The sequence below is a fragment of the Engystomops pustulosus genome, chromosome 9 (assembly GCF_040894005.1).
Source record: "Engystomops pustulosus chromosome 9, aEngPut4.maternal, whole genome shotgun sequence".
Classification (NCBI taxonomy): Eukaryota; Metazoa; Chordata; class Amphibia; order Anura; family Leptodactylidae; genus Engystomops; species Engystomops pustulosus.
In genome coordinates this window covers 62,449,714-62,468,944 of record NC_092419.1, presented here as the reverse complement: position 1 = coordinate 62,468,944, position 19,231 = coordinate 62,449,714, and the positions used below count along the sequence as shown (strand labels likewise).

The window sequence follows — 19,231 nt, the reverse complement described above, 5'->3', positions numbered from 1 at the left end:
CTCATAGAGAAACTAACACAATTTTCAGGTTCAAAAAGGTCAACGGAACTTGGGATTCCCAGCCAGTCTCCCATGCTGGTACTTGCCAAGCCTTAAGCTGCATTGCTGCTGCGATCTGACGAGAGCAGGCACATTCAGCTTAGAATGGCCGTTGACAGCAGCTGTTCAATTTGAACCTTCTTTTACTATCTCATAGAGAAACTAACACAATTTTCAGGTTCAAAAAAGTCACCAGAACTTGGGATTCCCAGCCAGTCTCCCATGCTGGTACTTGCCAAGCCTTAAGCTGCATCGCTGCTGCGATCTGACAAGAGCACGCACATTCAGCTTAGAATGGCCGTTGACAGCAGCTGTTCAATTTGAACCTTCTTTTACTATCTCATAGAGAAACTAACACAATTTTCAGGTTCAAAAAGGTCAACGGAACTTGGGATTCCCAGCCAGTCTCCCATGCTGGTACTTGCCAAGCCTTAAGCTGCATTGCTGCTGCGATCTGACAAGAGCAGGCACATTCAGCTTAGAATGGCCATTGACAGCAGCTGTTCAATTTGAACCTTCTTTTACTATCTCATAGAGAAACTAACACAATTTTCAGGTTCAAAAAGGTCAACGGAACTTGGGATTCCCAGCCAGTCTCCCATGCTGGTACTTGCCAAGCCTTAAGCTGCATTGCTGCTGCGATCTGACGAGAGCAGGCACATTCAGCTTAGAATGGCCGTTGACAGCAGCTGTTCAATTTGAACCTTCTTTTACTATCTCATAGAGAAACTAACACAATTTTCAGGTTCAAAAAAGTCACCAGAACTTGGGATTCCCAGCCAGTCTCCCATGCTGGTACTTGCCAAGCCTTAAGCTGCATCGCTGCTGCGATCTGACAAGAGCACGCACATTCAGCTTAGAATGGCCGTTGACAGCAGCTGTTCAATTTGAACCTTCTTTTACTATCTCATAGAGAAACTAACACAATTTTCAGGTTCAAAAAGGTCAACGGAACTTGGGATTCCCAGCCAGTCTCCCATGCTGGTACTTGCCAAGCCTTAAGCTGCATTGCTGCTGCGATCTGACAAGAGCAGGCACATTCAGCTTAGAATGGCCGTTGACTGCAGCATTTCAAATTGAACCTTCTTTTACTATCTCATAGAGAAACTAAAACAATTTTCAAGTTCAAAAACGTCAACAGAACTTGGGATTCCCAGCCAGTCTCCCATGCTGGAACTTGCCAAGCCTTAAGCTGCATCGCTGCTGCGATCTGACAAGAGCACGCACATTCAGCTTAGAATGGCCGTTGACAGCAGCTGCTCAATTTGAACCTTCTTTTACTATCTCATAGAGAAACTAACACAATTTTCAGGTTCAAAAAGGGCAACGGAACTTGGGATTCCCAGCCAGTCTCCCATGCTGGTACTTGCCAAGCCTTAAGCTGCATTGCTGCTGCAATCTGACAAGAGCAGGCACATTCAGCTTAGAATGGCCGTTGACAGCAGCTGTTCAATTTGAACCTTCTTTTGCTATCTCATAGAGAAACTAACACAATTTTCAGGTTCAAAAAGGTCACCAGAACTTGGGATTCCAAGCCAGTCTCCCATGCTGGTACTTGCCAAGCCTTAAGCTGCATTGCTGCTGCGATCTGACGAGAGCAGGCACATTCAGCTTAGAATGGCCGTTGACAGCAGCTGTTCAATTTGAACCTTCTTTTACTATCTCATAGAGAAACTAACACAATTTTCAGGTTCAAAAAGGGCAACGGAACTTGGGATTCCCAGCCAGTCTCCCATGCTGGTACTTGCCAAGCCTTAAGCTGCATTGCTGCTGCGATCTGGCGAGAGCAGGCACATTCAGCTTAGAATGGCCGTTGACAGCAGCTGTTCAATTTGAACCTTCTTTTGCTATCTCATAGAGAAACTAACACAATTTTCAGGTTCAAAAAGGTCACCAGAACTTGGGATTCCAAGCCAGTCTCCCATGCTGGTACTTGCCAAGCCTTAAGCTGCATCGCTGCTGCGATCTGACAAGAGCACGCACATTCAGCTTAGAATGGCTGTTGACAGCAGCTGTTCAATTTGAACCTTCTTTTACTATCTCATAGAGAAACTAACACAACTTTCAGGTTCAAAAAGGGCAACGGAACTTGGGATTCCCAGCCAGTCTCCCATGCTGGTACTTGCCAAGCCTTAAGCTGCATTGCTGCTGCGATCTGGCGAGAGCAGGCACATTCAGCTTAGAATGGCCATTGACAGCAGTTGTTCAATTTGAACCTTCTTCTACTATCTTATATAGAAACTAACACAATTTTCAGGTTCAAAAAGGTCACCAGAACTTGGGATTCCAAGCCAGTCTCCCATGCTGGTACTTGCCAAGCCTTAAGCTGCATTGCTGCTGCAATCTGACAAGAGCAGGCACATTCAGCTTAGAATGGCCGTTGACAGCAGCTGTTCAATTTGAACCTTCTTTTGCTATCTCATAGAGAAACTAACACAATTTTCAGGTTCAAAAAGGTCACCAGAGCTTGGGATTCCAAGCCAGTCTCCCATGCTGGTACTTGCCAAGCCTTAAGCTGCATCGCTGCTGCGATCTGACAAGAGCACGCACATTCAGCTTAGAATGGCCGTTGACAGCAGCTGTTCAATTTGAACCTTCTTTTACTATCTCATAGAGAAACTAACACAATTTTCAGGTTCAAAAAGGGCAACGGAACTTGGGATTCCCAGCCAGTCTCCCATGCTGGTACTTGCCAAGCCTTATGCTGCATTGCTGCTGCGATCTGGCGAGAGCAGGCACATGCAGCTTAGAATGGCCGTTGACAGCAGTGGTTCAATTTGAACCTTCTTCTACTATCTTATATAGAAACTAACACAATTTTCAGGTTCAAAAAGGTCACCAGAACTTGGGATTCCAAGCCAGTCTCCCATGCTGGTACTTGCCAAGCCTTAAGCTGCATTGCTGCTGCAATCTGACAAGAGCAGGCACATTCAGCTTAGAATGGCCGTTGACAGCAGCTGTTCAATTTGAACCTTCTTTTGCTATCTCATAGAGAAACTAACACAATTTTCAGGTTCAAAAAGGTCACCAGAACTTGGGATTCCAAGCCAGTCTCCCATGCTGGTACTTGCCAAGCCTTAAGCTGCTTCGCTGCTGCGATCTGACAAGAGCACGCACATTCAGCTTAGAATGGCCGTTGACAGCAGCTGTTCAATTTGAACCTTCTTTTACTATCTCATAGAGAAACTAACACATTTTCAGGTCCAAAAAGGTCAACAGAACTTGGGATTCCCAGCCAGTCTCCCATGCTGGTACTTGCCAAGCCTTAAGCTGAATTGCTGCTGCGATCTGACGAGAGCAGGCACATTCAGCTTAGAATGGCCGTTGAAAGCAGCTGTCCAATTTGAACCTTCTTTTACTATCTCATAGAGAAACTAACACAATTTTCAGGTTCAAAAAGGTCAACGGAACTTGGGATTCCCAGCCAGTCTCCCATGCTGGTACTTGCCAAGCCTTAAGCTGCATTGCTGCTGCGATCTGACGAGAGCAGGCACATTCAGCTTAGAATGGCCGTTGACAGCAGCTGTTCAATTTGAACCTTCTTTTACTATCTCATAGAGAAACTAACACAATTTTCAGGTTCAAAAAAGTCACCAGAACTTGGGATTCCCAGCCAGTCTCCCATGCTGGTACTTGCTAAGCCTTAAGCTGCATCGCTGCTGCGATCTGACAAGAGCACGCACATTCAGCTTAGAATGGCCGTTGACAGAAGCTGTTCAATTTGAACCTTCTTTTACTATCTCATAGAGAAACTAACACAATTTTCAGGTTCAAAAAGGTCAACGGAACTTGGGATTCCCAGCCAGTCTCCCATGCTGGTACTTGCCAAGCCTTAAGCTGCATTGCTGCTGCGATCTGACAAGAGCAGGCACATTCATCTTAGAATGGCCATTGACAGCAGCTGTTCAATTTGAACCTTCTTTTACTATCTCATAGAGAAACTAACACAATTTTCAGGTTCAAAAAGGTCAACGGAACTTGGGATTCCCAGCCAGTCTCCCATGCTGGTACTTGCCAAGCCTTAAGCTGCATTGCTGCTGCGATCTGACAAGAGCAGGCACATTCAGCTTAGAATGGCCATTGACAGCAGCTGTTCAATTTGAACCTTCTTTTACTATCTCATAGAGAAACTAACACAATTTTCAGGTTCAAAAAGGTCAACGGAACTTGGGATTCCCAGCCAGTCTCCCATGCTGGTACTTGCCAAGCCTTAAGCTGCATTGCTGCTGCGATCTGACGAGAGCAGGCACATTCAGCTTAGAATGGCCGTTGACAGCAGCTGTTCAATTTGAACCTTCTTTTACTATCTCATAGAGAAACTAACACAATTTTCAGGTTCAAAAAAGTCACCAGAACTTGGGATTCCCAGCCAGTCTCCCATGCTGGTACTTGCCAAGCCTTAAGCTGCATCGCTGCTGCGATCTGACAAGAGCACGCACATTCAGCTTAGAATGGCCATTGACAGCAGCTGTTCAATTTGAACCTTCTTTTACTATCTCATAGAGAAACTAACACAATTTTCAGGTTCAAAAAGGTCAACGGAACTTGGGATTCCCAGCCAGTCTCCCATGCTGGTACTTGCCAAGCCTTAAGCTGCATTGCTGCTGCGATCTGACAAGAGCAGGCACATTCAGCTTAGAATGGCCGTTGACTGCAGCATTTCAAATTGAACCTTCTTTTACTATCTCATAGAGAAACTAAAACAATTTTCAAGTTCAAAAACGTCAACAGAACTTGGGATTCCCAGCCAGTCTCCCATGCTGGAACTTGCCAAGCCTTAAGCTGCATCGCTGCTGCGATCTGACAAGAGCACGCACATTCAGCTTAGAATGGCCGTTGACAGCAGCTGCTCAATTTGAACCTTCTTTTACTATCTCATAGAGAAACTAACACAATTTTCAGGTTCAAAAAGGGCAACGGAACTTGGGATTCCGAGCCAGTCTCCCATGCTGGTACTTGCCAAGCCTTAAGCTGCATTGCTGCTGCAATCTGACAAGAGCAGGCACATTCAGCTTAGAATGGCCGTTGACAGCAGCTGTTCAATTTGAACCTTCTTTTGCTATCTCATAGAGAAACTAACACAATTTTCAGGTTCAAAAAGGTCACCAGAACTTGGGATTCCAAGCCAGTCTCCCATGCTGGTACTTGCCAAGCCTTAAGCTGCATTGCTGCTGCGATCTGACGAGAGCAGGCACATTCAGCTTAGAATGGCCGTTGACAGCAGCTGTTCAATTTGAACCTTCTTTTACTATCTCATAGAGAAACTAACACAATTTTCAGGTTCAAAAAAGTCACCAGAACTTGGGATTCCCAGCCAGTCTCCCATGCTGGTACTTGCCAAGCCTTAAGCTGCATCGCTGCTGCGATCTGACAAGAGCACGCACATTCAGCTTAGAATGGCCGTTGACAGAAGCTGTTCAATTTGAACCTTCTTTTACTATCTCATAGAGAAACTAACACAATTTTCAGGTTCAAAAAGGTCAACGGAACTTGGGATTCCCAGCCAGTCTCCCATGCTGGTACTTGCCAAGCCTTAAGCTGCATTGCTGCTGCGATCTGACAAGAGCAGGCACATTCAGCTTAGAATGGCCATTGACAGCAGCATTTCAAATTGAACCTTCTTTTACTATCTCATAGAGAAACCAAAACAATTTTCAAGTTCAAAAACGTCAACAGAACTTGGGATTCCCAGCCAGTCTCCCATGCTGGAACTTGCCAAGCCTTAAGCTGCATTGCTGCTGCGATCTGACAAGAGCACGCACATTCAGCTTAGAATGGCCGTTGACAGCAGCTGTTCAATTTGAACCTTCTTTTACTATCTCATAGAGAAACTAACACAATTTTCAGGTTCAAAAAGGGCAACGGAACTTGGGATTCCCAGCCAGTCTCCCATGCTGGTACTTGCCAAGCCTTAAGCTGCATTGCTGCTGCGATCTGGCGAGAGCAGGCACATTCAGCTTAGAATGGCCGTTGACAGCAGCTGTTCAATTTGAACCTTCTTTTGCTATCTCATAGAGAAACTAACACAATTTTCAGGTTCAAAAAGGTCACCAGAACTTGGGATTCCAAGCCAGTCTCCCATGCTGGTACTTGCCAAGCCTTAAGCTGCATCGCTGCTGCGATCTGACAAGAGCACGCACATTCAGCTTAGAATGGCTGTTGACAGCAGCTGTTCAATTTGAACCTTCTTTTACTATCTCATAGAGAAACTAACACAACTTTCAGGTTCAAAAAGGGCAACGGAACTTGGGATTCCCAGCCAGTCTCCCATGCTGGTACTTGCCAAGCCTTAAGCTGCATTGCTGCTGCGATCTGGCGAGAGCAGGCACATTCAGCTTAGAATGGCCATTGACAGCAGTTGTTCAATTTGAACCTTCTTCTACTATCTTATATAGAAACTAACACAATTTTCAGGTTCAAAAAGGTCACCAGAACTTGGGATTCCAAGCCAGTCTCCCATGCTGGTACTTGCCAAGCCTTAAGCTGCATTGCTGCTGCAATCTGACAAGAGCAGGCACATTCAGCTTAGAATGGCCGTTGACAGCAGCTGTTCAATTTGAACCTTCTTTTGCTATCTCATAGAGAAACTAACACAATTTTCAGGTTCAAAAAGGTCACCAGAGCTTGGGATTCCAAGCCAGTCTCCCATGCTGGTACTTGCCAAGCCTTAAGCTGCATCGCTGCTGCGATCTGACAAGAGCACGCACATTCAGCTTAGAATGGCCGTTGACAGCAGCTGTTCAATTTGAACCTTCTTTTACTATCTCATAGAGAAACTAACACAATTTTCAGGTTCAAAAAGGGCAACGGAACTTGGGATTCCCAGCCAGTCTCCCAAGCTGGTACTTGCCAAGCCTTATGCTGCATTGCTGCTGCGATCTGGCGAGAGCAGGCACATGCAGCTTAGAATGGCCGTTGACAGCAGTGGTTCAATTTGAACCTTCTTCTACTATCTTATATAGAAACTAACACAATTTTCAGGTTCAAAAAGGTCACCAGAACTTGGGATTCCAAGCCAGTCTCCCATGCTGGTACTTGCCAAGCCTTAAGCTGCATTGCTGCTGCAATCTGACAAGAGCAGGCACATTCAGCTTAGAATGGCCGTTGACAGCAGCTGTTCAATTTGAACCTTCTTTTGCTATCTCATAGAGAAACTAACACAATTTTCAGGTTCAAAAAGGTCACCAGAACTTGGGATTCCAAGCCAGTCTCCCATGCTGGTACTTGCCAAGCCTTAAGCTGCTTCGCTGCTGCGATCTGACAAGAGCACGCACATTCAGCTTAGAATGGCCGTTGACAGCAGCTGTTCAATTTGAACCTTCTTTTACTATCTCATAGAGAAACTAACACATTTTCAGGTTCAAAAAGGTCAACAGAACTTGGGATTCCCAGCCAGTCTCCCATGCTGGTACTTGCCAAGCCTTAAGCTGCATTGCTGCTGCGATCTGACGAGAGCAGGCACATTCAGCTTAGAATGGCCGTTGAAAGCAGCTGTCCAATTTGAACCTTCTTTTACTATCTCATAGAGAAACTAACACAATTTTCAGGTTCAAAAAGGTCAACGGAACTTGGGATTCCCAGCCAGTCTCCCATGCTGGTACTTGCCAAGCCTTAAGCTGCATTGCTGCTGCGATCTGACGAGAGCAGGCACATTCAGCTTAGAATGGCCGTTGACAGCAGCTGTTCAATTTGAACCTTCTTTTACTATCTCATAGAGAAACTAACACAATTTTCAGGTTCAAAAAAGTCACCAGAACTTGGGATTCCCAGCCAGTCTCCCATGCTGGTACTTGCCAAGCCTTAAGCTGCATCGCTGCTGCGATCTGACAAGAGCACGCACATTCAGCTTAGAATGGCCGTTGACAGAAGCTGTTCAATTTGAACCTTCTTTTACTATCTCATAGAGAAACTAACACAATTTTCAGGTTCAAAAAGGTCAACGGAACTTGGGATTCCCAGCCAGTCTCCCATGCTGGTACTTGCCAAGCCTTAAGCTGCATTGCTGCTGCGATCTGACAAGAGCAGGCACATTCAGCTTAGAATGGCCATTGACAGCAGCTGTTCAATTTGAACCTTCTTTTACTATCTCATAGAGAAACTAACACAATTTTCAGGTTCAAAAAGGTCAACGGAACTTGGGATTCCCAGCCAGTCTCCCATGCTGGTACTTGCCAAGCCTTAAGCTGCATTGCTGCTGCGATCTGACGAGAGCAGGCACATTCAGCTTAGAATGGCCGTTGACAGCAGCTGTTCAATTTGAACCTTCTTTTACTATCTCATAGAGAAACTAACACAATTTTCAGGTTCAAAAAAGTCACCAGAACTTGGGATTCCCAGCCAGTCTCCCATGCTGGTACTTGCCAAGCCTTAAGCTGCATCGCTGCTGCGATCTGACAAGAGCACGCACATTCAGCTTAGAATGGCCGTTGACAGCAGCTGTTCAATTTGAACCTTCTTTTACTATCTCATAGAGAAACTAACACAATTTTCAGGTTCAAAAAGGTCAACGGAACTTGGGATTCCCAGCCAGTCTCCCATGCTGGTACTTGCCAAGCCTTAAGCTGCATTGCTGCTGCGATCTGACAAGAGCAGGCACATTCAGCTTAGAATGGCCGTTGACTGCAGCATTTCAAATTGAACCTTCTTTTACTATCTCATAGAGAAACTAAAACAATTTTCAAGTTCAAAAACGTCAACAGAACTTGGGATTCCCAGCCAGTCTCCCATGCTGGAACTTGCCAAGCCTTAAGCTGCATCGTTGCTGCGATCTGACAAGAGCACGCACATTCAGCTTAGAATGGCCGTTGACAGCAGCTGTTCAATTTGAACCTTCTTTTACTATCTCATAGAGAAACTAACACAATTTTCAGGTTCAAAAAGGGCAACGGAACTTGGGATTCCCAGCCAGTCTCCCATGCTGGTACTTGCCAAGCCTTAAGCTGCATTGCTGCTGCAATCTGACAAGAGCAGGCACATTCAGCTTAGAATGGCCGTTGACAGCAGCTGTTCAATTTGAACCTTCTTTTGCTATCTCATAGAGAAACTAACACAATTTTCAGGTTCAAAAAGGTCACCAGAACTTGGGATTCCAAGCCAGTCTCCCATGCTGGTACTTGCCAAGCCTTAAGCTGCATTGCTGCTGCGATCTGACGAGAGCAGGCACATTCAGCTTAGAATGGCCGTTGACAGCAGCTGTTCAATTTGAACCTTCTTTTACTATCTCATAGAGAAACTAACACAATTTTCAGGTTCAAAAAGGGCAACGGAACTTGGGATTCCCAGCCAGTCTCCCATGCTGGTACTTGCCAAGCCTTAAGCTGCATTGCTGCTGCGATCTGGCGAGAGCAGGCACATTCAGCTTAGAATGGCCGTTGACAGCAGCTGTTCAATTTGAACCTTCTTTTGCTATCTCATAGAGAAACTAACACAATTTTCAGGTTCAAAAAGGTCACCAGAACTTGGGATTCCAAGCCAGTCTCCCATGCTGGTACTTGCCAAGCCTTAAGCTGCATCGCTGCTGCGATCTGACAAGAGCACGCACATTCAGCTTAGAATGGCTGTTGACAGCAGCTGTTCAATTTGAACCTTCTTTTACTATCTCATAGAGAAACTAACACAACTTTCAGGTTCAAAAAGGGCAACGGAACTTGGGATTCCCAGCCAGTCTCCCATGCTGGTACTTGCCAAGCCTTAAGCTGCATTGCTGCTGCGATCTGGCGAGAGCAGGCACATTCAGCTTAGAATGGCCATTGACAGCAGTTGTTCAATTTGAACCTTCTTCTACTATCTTATATAGAAACTAACACAATTTTCAGGTTCAAAAAGGTCACCAGAACTTGGGATTCCAAGCCAGTCTCCCATGCTGGTACTTGCCAAGCCTTAAGCTGCATTGCTGCTGCAATCTGACAAGAGCAGGCACATTCAGCTTAGAATGGCCGTTGACAGCAGCTGTTCAATTTGAACCTTCTTTTGCTATCTCATAGAGAAACTAACACAATTTTCAGGTTCAAAAAGGTCACCAGAGCTTGGGATTCCAAGCCAGTCTCCCATGCTGGTACTTGCCAAGCCTTAAGCTGCATCGCTGCTGCGATCTGACAAGAGCACGCACATTCAGCTTAGAATGGCCGTTGACAGCAGCTGTTCAATTTGAACCTTCTTTTACTATCTCATAGAGAAACTAACACAATTTTCAGGTTCAAAAAGGGCAACGGAACTTGGGATTCCCAGCCAGTCTCCCATGCTGGTACTTGCCAAGCCTTATGCTGCATTGCTGCTGCGATCTGGCGAGAGCAGGCACATGCAGCTTAGAATGGCCGTTGACAGCAGTGGTTCAATTTGAACCTTCTTCTACTATCTTATATAGAAACTAACACAATTTTCAGGTTCAAAAAGGTCACCAGAACTTGGGATTCCAAGCCAGTCTCCCATGCTGGTACTTGCCAAGCCTTAAGCTGCATTGCTGCTGCAATCTGACAAGAGCAGGCACATTCAGCTTAGAATGGCCGTTGACAGCAGCTGTTCAATTTGAACCTTCTTTTGCTATCTCATAGAGAAACTAACACAATTTTCAGGTTCAAAAAGGTCACCAGAACTTGGGATTCCAAGCCAGTCTCCCATGCTGGTACTTGCCAAGCCTTAAGCTGCTTCGCTGCTGCGATCTGACAAGAGCACGCACATTCAGCTTAGAATGGCCGTTGACAGCAGCTGTTCAATTTGAACCTTCTTTTACTATCTCATAGAGAAACTAACACATTTTCAGGTTCAAAAAGGTCAACAGAACTTGGGATTCCCAGCCAGTCTCCCATGCTGGTACTTGCCAAGCCTTAAGCTGCATTGCTGCTGCGATCTGACGAGAGCAGGCACATTCAGCTTAGAATGGCCGTTGAAAGCAGCTGTCCAATTTGAACCTTCTTTTACTATCTCATAGAGAAACTAACACAATTTTCAGGTTCAAAAAGGTCAACGGAACTTGGGATTCCCAGCCAGTCTCCCATGCTGGTACTTGCCAAGCCTTAAGCTGCATTGCTGCTGCGATCTGACGAGAGCAGGCACATTCAGCTTAGAATGGCCGTTGACAGCAGCTGTTCAATTTGAACCTTCTTTTACTATCTCATAGAGAAACTAACACAATTTTCAGGTTCAAAAAAGTCACCAGAACTTGGGATTCCCAGCCAGTCTCCCATGCTGGTACTTGCCAAGCCTTAAGCTGCATCGCTGCTGCGATCTGACAAGAGCACGCACATTCAGCTTAGAATGGCCGTTGACAGAAGCTGTTCAATTTGAACCTTCTTTTACTATCTCATAGAGAAACTAACACAATTTTCAGGTTCAAAAAGGTCAACGGAACTTGGGATTCCCAGCCAGTCTCCCATGCTGGTACTTGCCAAGCCTTAAGCTGCATTGCTGCTGCGATCTGACAAGAGCAGGCACATTCAGCTTAGAATGGCCATTGACAGCAGCTGTTCAATTTGAACCTTCTTTTACTATCTCATAGAGAAACTAACACAATTTTCAGGTTCAAAAAGGTCAACGGAACTTGGGATTCCCAGCCAGTCTCCCATGCTGGTACTTGCCAAGCCTTAAGCTGCATTGCTGCTGCGATCTGACGAGAGCAGGCACATTCAGCTTAGAATGGCCGTTGACAGCAGCTGTTCAATTTGAACCTTCTTTTACTATCTCATAGAGAAACTAACACAATTTTCAGGTTCAAAAAAGTCACCAGAACTTGGGATTCCCAGCCAGTCTCCCATGCTGGTACTTGCCAAGCCTTAAGCTGCATCGCTGCTGCGATCTGACAAGAGCACGCACATTCAGCTTAGAATGGCCGTTGACAGCAGCTGTTCAATTTGAACCTTCTTTTACTATCTCATAGAGAAACTAACACAATTTTCAGGTTCAAAAAGGTCAACGGAACTTGGGATTCCCAGCCAGTCTCCCATGCTGGTACTTGCCAAGCCTTAAGCTGCATTGCTGCTGCGATCTGACAAGAGCAGGCACATTCAGCTTAGAATGGCCGTTGACTGCAGCATTTCAAATTGAACCTTCTTTTACTATCTCATAGAGAAACTAAAACAATTTTCAAGTTCAAAAACGTCAACAGAACTTGGGATTCCCAGCCAGTCTCCCATGCTGGAACTTGCCAAGCCTTAAGCTGCATCGCTGCTGCGATCTGACAAGAGCACGCACATTCAGCTTAGAATGGCCGTTGACAGCAGCTGCTCAATTTGAACCTTCTTTTACTATCTCATAGAGAAACTAACACAATTTTCAGGTTCAAAAAGGGCAACGGAACTTGGGATTCCAAGCCAGTCTCCCATGCTGGTACTTGCCAAGCCTTAAGCTGCATTGCTGCTGCGATCTGACGAGAGCAGGCACATTCAGCTTAGAATGGCCGTTGACAGCAGCTGTTCAATTTGAACCTTCTTTTACTATCTCATAGAGAAACTAACACAATTTTCAGGTTCAAAAAGGTTAACGGAACTTGGGATTCCCAGCCAGTCTCCCATGCTGGTACTTGCCAAGCCTTAAGCTGCATTGCTGCTGCGATCTGACGAGAGCAGGCACATTCAGCTTAGAATGGCCATTGACAGCAGTTGTTCAATTTGAACCTTCTTCTACTATCTCATATAGAAACTAACACAATTTTCAGGTTCAAAAAGGTCACCAGTACTTGGGATTCCAAGCCAGTCTCCCATGCTGGTACTTGCCAAGCCTTAAGCTGCATCGCTGCTGCGATCTGACAAGAGCACGCACATTCAGCTTAGAATGGCCGTTGACAGCAGCTGTTCAATTTGAACCTTCTTTTACTATCTCATAGAGAAACTAACACAATTTTCAGGTTCAAAAAGGTCAACAGAACTTGGGATTCCCAGCCAGTCTCCCATGCTGGTACTTGCCAAGCCTTAAGCTGCATCGCTGCTGCGATCTGACAAGAGCACACACATTCAGCTTAGAATGGCCGTTGACAGCAGTTGTTCAATTTGAACCTTCTTCTACTATCTCATAGAGAAACTAACACAGTTTTCAGGTTCAAAAAAGTCACCAGAACTTGGGATTCCCAGCCAGTCTCCCATGCTGGTACTTGCCAAGCCTTAAGCTGCATCGCTGCTGCGATCTGACAAGAGCACGCACATTCAGCTTAGAATGGCCGTTGACAGCAGCTGTTCAATTTGAACCTTCTTTTACTATCTCATAGAGAAACTAACACAATTTTCAGGTTCAAAAAGGGCAACGGAACTTGGGATTCCCAGCCAGTCTCCCATGCTGGTACTTGCCAAGCCTTAAGCTGCATTGCTGCTGCGATCTGGCGAGAGCAGGCACATTCAGCTTAGAATGGCCATTGACAGCAGTTGTTCAATTTGAACCTTCTTCTACTATCTTATATAGAAACTAACACAATTTTCAGGTTCAAAAAGGTCACCAGAACTTGGGATTCCAAGCCAGTCTCCCATGCTGGTACTTGCCAAGCCTTAAGCTGCATTGCTGCTGCAATCTGACAAGAGCAGGCACATTCAGCTTAGAATGGCCGTTGACAGAAGCTGTTCAATTTGAACCTTCTTTTGCTATCTCATAGAGAAACTAACACAATTTTCAGGTTCAAAAAGGTCACCAGAACTTGGGATTCCAAGCCAGTCTCCCATGCTGGTACTTGCCAAGCCTTAAGCTGCATCGCTGCTGCGATCTGACAAGAGCACGCACATTCAGCTTAGAATGGCTGTTGACAGCAGCTGTTCAATTTGAACCTTCTTTTACTATCTCATAGAGAAACTAACACAACTTTCAGGTTCAAAAAGGGCAACGGAACTTGGGATTCCCAGCCAGTCTCCCATGCTGGTACTTGCCAAGCCTTAAGCTGCATTGCTGCTGCGATCTGGCGAGAGCAGGCACATTCAGCTTAGAATGGCCATTGACAGCAGTTGTTCAATTTGAACCTTCTTCTACTATCTTATATAGAAACTAACACAATTTTCAGGTTCAAAAAGGTCACCAGAACTTGGGATTCCAAGCCAGTCTCCCATGCTGGTACTTGCCAAGCCTTAAGCTGCATTGCTGCTGCAATCTGACAAGAGCAGGCACATTCAGCTTAGAATGGCCGTTGACAGCAGCTGTTCAATTTGAACCTTCTTTTGCTATCTCATAGAGAAACTAACACAATTTTCAGGTTCAAAAAGGTCACCAGAGCTTGGGATTCCAAGCCAGTCTCCCATGCTGGTACTTGCCAAGCCTTAAGCTGCATCGCTGCTGCGATCTGACAAGAGCACGAACATTCAGCTTAGAATGGCCGTTGACAGCAGCTGTTCAATTTGAACCTTCTTTTACTATCTCATAGAGAAACTAACACAATTTTCAGGTTCAAAAAGGGCAACGGAACTTGGGATTCCCAGCCAGTCTCCCATGCTGGTACTTGCCAAGCCTTAAGCTGCATTGCTGCTGCAATCTGACAAGAGCAGGCACATTCAGCTTAGAATGGCCATTGACAGCAGCATTTCAAATTCAACCTTCTTTTACTATCTCATAGAGAAACCAAAACAATTTTCAAGTTCAAAAACGTCAACAGAACTTGGGATTCCCAGCCAGACTCCCATGCTGGAACTTGCCAAGCCTTAAGCTGCATCGCTGCTGCGATCTGACAAGAGCACGCACATTCAGCTTAGAATGGCCGATGACAGCAGCTGTTCAATTTGAACCTTCTTTTACTATCTCATAGAGAAACTAACACAATTTTCAGGTTCAAAAAGGGCAACGGAACTTGGGATTCCCAGCCAGTCTCCCATGCTGGTACTTGCCAAGCCTTAAGCTGCATTGCTGCTGCGATCTGGCGAGAGCAGGCACATTCAGCTTAGAATGGCCATTGACAGCAGTTGTTCAATTTGAACCTTCTTCTACTATCTTATATAGAAACTAACACAATTTTCAGGTTCAAAAAGGTCACCAGAACTTGGGATTCCAAGCCAGTCTCCCATGCTGGTACTTGCCAAGCCTTAAGCTGCATTGCTGCTGCAATCTGACAAGAGCAGGCACATTCAGCTTAGAATGGCCGTTGACAGCAGCAGTTCAATTTGAACCTTTTTTTGCTATCTCATAGAGAAACTAACACAATTTTCAGGTTCAAAAAGGTCACCAGAGCTTGGGATTCCAAGCCAGTCTCCCATGCCGGTACTTGCCAAGCCTTAAGCTGCATCGCTGCTGCGATCTGACGAGAGCACGCACATTCAGCTTAGAATGGCCGTTGACAGCAGCTGTTCAATTTGAACCTTCTTTTACTATCTCATAGAGAAACTAACACAATTTTCAGGTTCAAAAAGGTCAACGGAACTTGGGATTCCCAGCCAGTCTCCCATGCTGGTACTTGCCAAGCCTTATGTTGCATTGCTGCTGCGATCTGGCGAGAGCAGGCACATGCAGCTTAGAATGGCCGTTGACAGCAGCGGTTCAATTTGAACCTTCTTCTACTATCTTATATAGAAACTAACACAATTTTCAGGTTCAAAAAGGTCACCAGAACTTGGGATTCCAAGCCAGTCTCCCATGCTGGTACTTGCCAAGCCTTAAGCTGCATTGCTGCTGCAATCTGACAAGAGCAGGCACATTCAGCTTAGAATGGCCATTGACAGCAGCTGTTCAATTTGAACCTTCTTTTGCTATCTCATAGAGAAACTAACACAATTTTCAGATTCAAAAAGGTCACCAGAACTTGGGATTCCCAGCCAGTCTCCCATGCTGGTACTTGCCAAGCCTTAAGCTGCATTGCTGCTGCGATCTGACGAGAGCAGGCACATTCAGCTTAGAATGGCCGTTGACAGCAGCTGTCCAATTTGAACCTTCTTTTACTATCTCATAGAGAAACTAACACAATTTTCAGGTTCAAAAAGGTCAACGGAACTTGGGATTCCCAGCCAGTCTCCCATGCTGGTACTTGCCAAGCCTTAAGCTGCATTGCTGCTGCGATCTGACAAGAGCAGGCACATTCAGCTTAGAATGGCCATTGACAGCAGCTTTTCAATTTGAACCTTCTTTTACTATCTCATAGAGAAACTAACACAATTTTCAGGTTCAAAAAGGTCAACGGAACTTGGGATTCCCAGCCAGTCTCCCATGCTGGTACTTGCCAAGCCTTAAGCTGCATTGCTGCTGCGATCTGACGAGAGCAGGCACATTCAGCTTAGAATGGCCGTTGACAGCAGCTGTTCAATTTGAACCTTCTTTTACTATCTCATAGAGAAACTAACACAATTTTCAGGTTCAAAAAAGTCAACGGAACTTGGGATTCCCAGCCAGTCTCCCATGCTGGTACTTGCCAAGCCTTAAGCTGCATTGCTGCTGCGATCTGACAAGAGCAGGCACATTTAGCTTAGAATGGCCATTGACAGCAGCTGTTCAATTTGAACCTTCTTTTACTATCTCATAGAGAAACTAACACAATTTTCAGGTTCAAAAAGGTCAACGGAACTTGGGATTCCCAGCCAGTCTCCCATGCTGGTACTTGCCAAGCCTTAAGCTGCATTGCTGCTGCGATCTGACGAGAGCAGGCACATTCAGCTTAGAATGGCCGTTGACAGCAGCTGTTCAATTTGAACCTTCTTTTACTATCTCATAGAGAAACTAACACAATTTTCAGGTTCAAAAAGGTCACCAGAACTTGGGATTCCAAGCCAGTCTCCCATGCTGGTACTTGCCAAGCCTTAAGCTGCATCGCTGCTGCGATCTGACAAGAGCAGGCACATTCAGCTTAGAATGGCCGTTGACAGCAGCTGTTCAATTTGAACCTTCTTTTGCTATCTCATAGAGAAACAAACACAATTTTCAGGTTCAAAAAGGTCACCAGAACTTGGGATTCCAAGCCAGTCTCCCATGCTGGTACTTGCCAAGCCTTAAGCTGCATCGCTGCTGCGATCTGACAAGAGCACGCACATTCAGCTTAGAATGGCTGTTGACAGCAGCTGTTCAATTTGAACCTTCTTTTACTATCTCATAGAGAAACTAACACAACTTTCAGGTTCAAAAAGGGCAACGGAACTTGGGATTCCCAGCCAGTCTCCCATGCTGGTACTTGCCAAGCCTTAAGCTGCATTGCTGCTGCGATCTGGCGAGAGCAGGCACATTCAGCTTAGAATGGCCATTGACAGCAGTTGTTCAATTTGAACCTTCTTCTACTATCTTATATAGAAACTAACACAATTTTCAGGTTCAAAAAGGTCACCAGAACTTGGGATTCCAAGCCAGTCTCCCATGCTGGTACTTGCCAAGCCTTAAGCTGCATTGCTGCTGCAATCTGACAAGAGCAGGCACATTCAGCTTAGAATGGCCGTTGACAGCAGCTGTTCAATTTGAACCTTCTTTTGCTATCTCATAGAGAAACTAACACAATTTTCAGGTTCAAAAAGGGCACCAGAGCTTGGGATTCCAAGCCAGTCTCCCATGCTGGTACTTGCCAAGCCTTAAGCTGCATCGCTGCTGCGATCTGACAAGAGCACGCACATTCAGCTTAGAATGGCCGTTGACAGCAGCTGTTCAATTTGAACCTTCTTTTACTATCTCATAGAGAAACTAACACAATTTTCAGGTTCAAAAAGGGCAACGGAACTTGGGATTCCCAGCCAGTCTCCCATGCTGGTACTTGCCAAGCCTTATGCTGCATTGCTGCTGCGATCTGGCGAGAGCAGGCACATGCAGCTTAGAATGGCCGTTGACAGCAGTGGTTCAATTTGAACCTTCTTCTACTATCTTATATAGAAACTAACACAATTTTCAGGTTCAAAAAGGTCACCAGAACTTGGGATTCCAAGCCAGTCTCCCATGCTGGTACTTGCCAAGCCTTAAGCTGCTTCGCTGCTGCGATCTGACAAGAGCACGCACATTCAGCTTAGAATGGCCGTTGACAGCAGCTGTTCAATTTGAACCTTCTTTTACTATCTCATAGAGAAACTAACACATTTTCAGGTTCAAAAAGGTCAACAGAACTTGGGATTCCCAGCCAGTCTCCCATGCTGGTACTTGCCAAGCCTTAAGCTGCATTGCTGCTGCGATCTGACGAGAGCAGGCACATTCAGCTTAGAATGGCCGTTGACAGCAGCTGTCCAATTTGAACCTTCTTTTACTATCTCATAGAGAAACTAACACAATTTTCAGGTTCAAAAAGGTCAACGGAACTTGGGATTCCCAGCCAGTCTCCCATGCTGGTACTTGCCAAGCCTTAAGCTGCATTGCTGCTGCGATCTGACGAGAGCAGGCACATTCAGCTTAGAATGGCCGTTGACAGCAGCTGTTCAATTTGAACCTTCTTTTACTATCTCATAGAGAAACTAACACAATTTTCAGGTTCAAAAAAGTCACCACAACTTGGGATTCCCAGCCAGTCTCCCATGCTGGTACTTGCCAAGCCTTAAGCTGCATCGCTGCTGCGATCTGACAAGAGCACGCACATTCAGCTTAGAATGGCCGTTGACTGAAGCTGTTCAATTTGAACCTTCTTTTACTATCTCTTGAGAAACTAACACAATTTTCAGGTTCAAAAAGGTCAACGGAACTTGGGATTCCCAGCCAGTCTCCCATGCTGGTACTTGCCAAGCCTTAAGCTGCATTGCTGCTGCGATCTGACAAGAGCAGGCACATTGAGCTTAGAATGGCCATTGACAGCAGCTGTTCAATTTGAACCTTCTTTTACTATCTCATAGAGAAACTAACACAATTTTCAGGTTCAAAAAGGTCAACGGAACTTGGGATTCCCAGCCAGTCTCCCATGCTGGTACTTGCCAAGCCTTAAGCTGCATTGCTGCTGCGATCTGACGAGAGCAGGCACATTCAGCTTAGAATGGCCGTTGACAGCAGCTGTTCAATTTGAACCTTCTTTTACTATCTCATAGAGAAACTAACACAATTTTCAGGTTCAAAAAAGTCACCAGAACTTGGGATTCCCAGCCAGTCTCCCATGCTGGTACTTGCCAAGCCTTAAGCTGCATCGCTGCTGCGATCTGATAAGAGCACGCACATTCAGCTTAGAATGGCCGTTGACAGCAGCTGTTCAATTTGAACCTTCTTTTACTATCTCATAGAGAAACTAACACAATTTTCAGGTTCAAAAAGGTCAACGGAACTTGGGATTCGCAGCCAGTCTCCCATGCTGGTACTTGCCAAGCCTTAAGCTGCATTGCTGCTGCGATCTGACAAGAGCAGGCACATTCAGCTTAGAATG

General features: G+C 45.5%; 43 pseudogenes; all 43 read right to left on the bottom strand.

The window, feature by feature from the left end:
• Nucleotides 1–37: 37 nt before the first annotated feature.
• Nucleotides 38–156, bottom strand: LOC140090311 (5S ribosomal RNA; annotated as a pseudogene).
• Nucleotides 157–415: 259 nt separating this feature from the next.
• LOC140092704 (5S ribosomal RNA) lies at nucleotides 416–534 on the bottom strand (annotated as a pseudogene).
• Nucleotides 535–604: 70 nt separating this feature from the next.
• On the bottom strand, nucleotides 605–723 carry LOC140090299 (5S ribosomal RNA; annotated as a pseudogene).
• A 259-nt stretch (nucleotides 724–982) lies between these two features.
• LOC140088783 (5S ribosomal RNA) lies at nucleotides 983–1,101 on the bottom strand (annotated as a pseudogene).
• Nucleotides 1,102–1,549: 448 nt separating this feature from the next.
• Nucleotides 1,550–1,668, bottom strand: LOC140097945 (5S ribosomal RNA; annotated as a pseudogene).
• A 70-nt stretch (nucleotides 1,669–1,738) lies between these two features.
• LOC140094562 (5S ribosomal RNA) lies at nucleotides 1,739–1,857 on the bottom strand (annotated as a pseudogene).
• Nucleotides 1,858–2,116: 259 nt separating this feature from the next.
• Nucleotides 2,117–2,235, bottom strand: LOC140096857 (5S ribosomal RNA; annotated as a pseudogene).
• A 1,014-nt stretch (nucleotides 2,236–3,249) lies between these two features.
• On the bottom strand, nucleotides 3,250–3,368 carry LOC140094613 (5S ribosomal RNA; annotated as a pseudogene).
• Nucleotides 3,369–3,438: 70 nt separating this feature from the next.
• LOC140090287 (5S ribosomal RNA) lies at nucleotides 3,439–3,557 on the bottom strand (annotated as a pseudogene).
• A 259-nt stretch (nucleotides 3,558–3,816) lies between these two features.
• On the bottom strand, nucleotides 3,817–3,935 carry LOC140098668 (5S ribosomal RNA; annotated as a pseudogene).
• Nucleotides 3,936–4,005: 70 nt separating this feature from the next.
• LOC140092703 (5S ribosomal RNA) lies at nucleotides 4,006–4,124 on the bottom strand (annotated as a pseudogene).
• A 70-nt stretch (nucleotides 4,125–4,194) lies between these two features.
• On the bottom strand, nucleotides 4,195–4,313 carry LOC140090275 (5S ribosomal RNA; annotated as a pseudogene).
• Nucleotides 4,314–4,572: 259 nt separating this feature from the next.
• LOC140088782 (5S ribosomal RNA) lies at nucleotides 4,573–4,691 on the bottom strand (annotated as a pseudogene).
• A 448-nt stretch (nucleotides 4,692–5,139) lies between these two features.
• On the bottom strand, nucleotides 5,140–5,258 carry LOC140097943 (5S ribosomal RNA; annotated as a pseudogene).
• A 259-nt stretch (nucleotides 5,259–5,517) lies between these two features.
• On the bottom strand, nucleotides 5,518–5,636 carry LOC140092702 (5S ribosomal RNA; annotated as a pseudogene).
• Nucleotides 5,637–5,895: 259 nt separating this feature from the next.
• On the bottom strand, nucleotides 5,896–6,014 carry LOC140094561 (5S ribosomal RNA; annotated as a pseudogene).
• Nucleotides 6,015–6,273: 259 nt separating this feature from the next.
• Nucleotides 6,274–6,392, bottom strand: LOC140096856 (5S ribosomal RNA; annotated as a pseudogene).
• A 1,014-nt stretch (nucleotides 6,393–7,406) lies between these two features.
• Nucleotides 7,407–7,525, bottom strand: LOC140086402 (5S ribosomal RNA; annotated as a pseudogene).
• A 70-nt stretch (nucleotides 7,526–7,595) lies between these two features.
• On the bottom strand, nucleotides 7,596–7,714 carry LOC140090263 (5S ribosomal RNA; annotated as a pseudogene).
• A 259-nt stretch (nucleotides 7,715–7,973) lies between these two features.
• LOC140092701 (5S ribosomal RNA) lies at nucleotides 7,974–8,092 on the bottom strand (annotated as a pseudogene).
• Nucleotides 8,093–8,162: 70 nt separating this feature from the next.
• Nucleotides 8,163–8,281, bottom strand: LOC140090250 (5S ribosomal RNA; annotated as a pseudogene).
• A 259-nt stretch (nucleotides 8,282–8,540) lies between these two features.
• On the bottom strand, nucleotides 8,541–8,659 carry LOC140088780 (5S ribosomal RNA; annotated as a pseudogene).
• Nucleotides 8,660–9,107: 448 nt separating this feature from the next.
• On the bottom strand, nucleotides 9,108–9,226 carry LOC140097942 (5S ribosomal RNA; annotated as a pseudogene).
• Nucleotides 9,227–9,296: 70 nt separating this feature from the next.
• LOC140094560 (5S ribosomal RNA) lies at nucleotides 9,297–9,415 on the bottom strand (annotated as a pseudogene).
• Nucleotides 9,416–9,674: 259 nt separating this feature from the next.
• Nucleotides 9,675–9,793, bottom strand: LOC140096855 (5S ribosomal RNA; annotated as a pseudogene).
• A 1,014-nt stretch (nucleotides 9,794–10,807) lies between these two features.
• On the bottom strand, nucleotides 10,808–10,926 carry LOC140086401 (5S ribosomal RNA; annotated as a pseudogene).
• Nucleotides 10,927–10,996: 70 nt separating this feature from the next.
• On the bottom strand, nucleotides 10,997–11,115 carry LOC140090237 (5S ribosomal RNA; annotated as a pseudogene).
• Nucleotides 11,116–11,374: 259 nt separating this feature from the next.
• On the bottom strand, nucleotides 11,375–11,493 carry LOC140092700 (5S ribosomal RNA; annotated as a pseudogene).
• Nucleotides 11,494–11,563: 70 nt separating this feature from the next.
• Nucleotides 11,564–11,682, bottom strand: LOC140090225 (5S ribosomal RNA; annotated as a pseudogene).
• Nucleotides 11,683–11,941: 259 nt separating this feature from the next.
• On the bottom strand, nucleotides 11,942–12,060 carry LOC140088779 (5S ribosomal RNA; annotated as a pseudogene).
• A 259-nt stretch (nucleotides 12,061–12,319) lies between these two features.
• Nucleotides 12,320–12,438, bottom strand: LOC140092522 (5S ribosomal RNA; annotated as a pseudogene).
• Nucleotides 12,439–12,508: 70 nt separating this feature from the next.
• On the bottom strand, nucleotides 12,509–12,627 carry LOC140091584 (5S ribosomal RNA; annotated as a pseudogene).
• A 637-nt stretch (nucleotides 12,628–13,264) lies between these two features.
• LOC140096854 (5S ribosomal RNA) lies at nucleotides 13,265–13,383 on the bottom strand (annotated as a pseudogene).
• Nucleotides 13,384–13,831: 448 nt separating this feature from the next.
• Nucleotides 13,832–13,950, bottom strand: LOC140096853 (5S ribosomal RNA; annotated as a pseudogene).
• An 826-nt stretch (nucleotides 13,951–14,776) lies between these two features.
• Nucleotides 14,777–14,895, bottom strand: LOC140096851 (5S ribosomal RNA; annotated as a pseudogene).
• An 826-nt stretch (nucleotides 14,896–15,721) lies between these two features.
• On the bottom strand, nucleotides 15,722–15,840 carry LOC140092812 (5S ribosomal RNA; annotated as a pseudogene).
• Nucleotides 15,841–15,910: 70 nt separating this feature from the next.
• On the bottom strand, nucleotides 15,911–16,029 carry LOC140092699 (5S ribosomal RNA; annotated as a pseudogene).
• A 70-nt stretch (nucleotides 16,030–16,099) lies between these two features.
• On the bottom strand, nucleotides 16,100–16,218 carry LOC140090213 (5S ribosomal RNA; annotated as a pseudogene).
• Nucleotides 16,219–16,477: 259 nt separating this feature from the next.
• On the bottom strand, nucleotides 16,478–16,596 carry LOC140090201 (5S ribosomal RNA; annotated as a pseudogene).
• Nucleotides 16,597–17,044: 448 nt separating this feature from the next.
• On the bottom strand, nucleotides 17,045–17,163 carry LOC140096850 (5S ribosomal RNA; annotated as a pseudogene).
• Nucleotides 17,164–17,988: 825 nt separating this feature from the next.
• Nucleotides 17,989–18,107, bottom strand: LOC140078983 (5S ribosomal RNA; annotated as a pseudogene).
• A 70-nt stretch (nucleotides 18,108–18,177) lies between these two features.
• LOC140090187 (5S ribosomal RNA) lies at nucleotides 18,178–18,296 on the bottom strand (annotated as a pseudogene).
• Nucleotides 18,297–18,743: 447 nt separating this feature from the next.
• LOC140090175 (5S ribosomal RNA) lies at nucleotides 18,744–18,862 on the bottom strand (annotated as a pseudogene).
• Nucleotides 18,863–19,231: the final 369 nt, after the last annotated feature.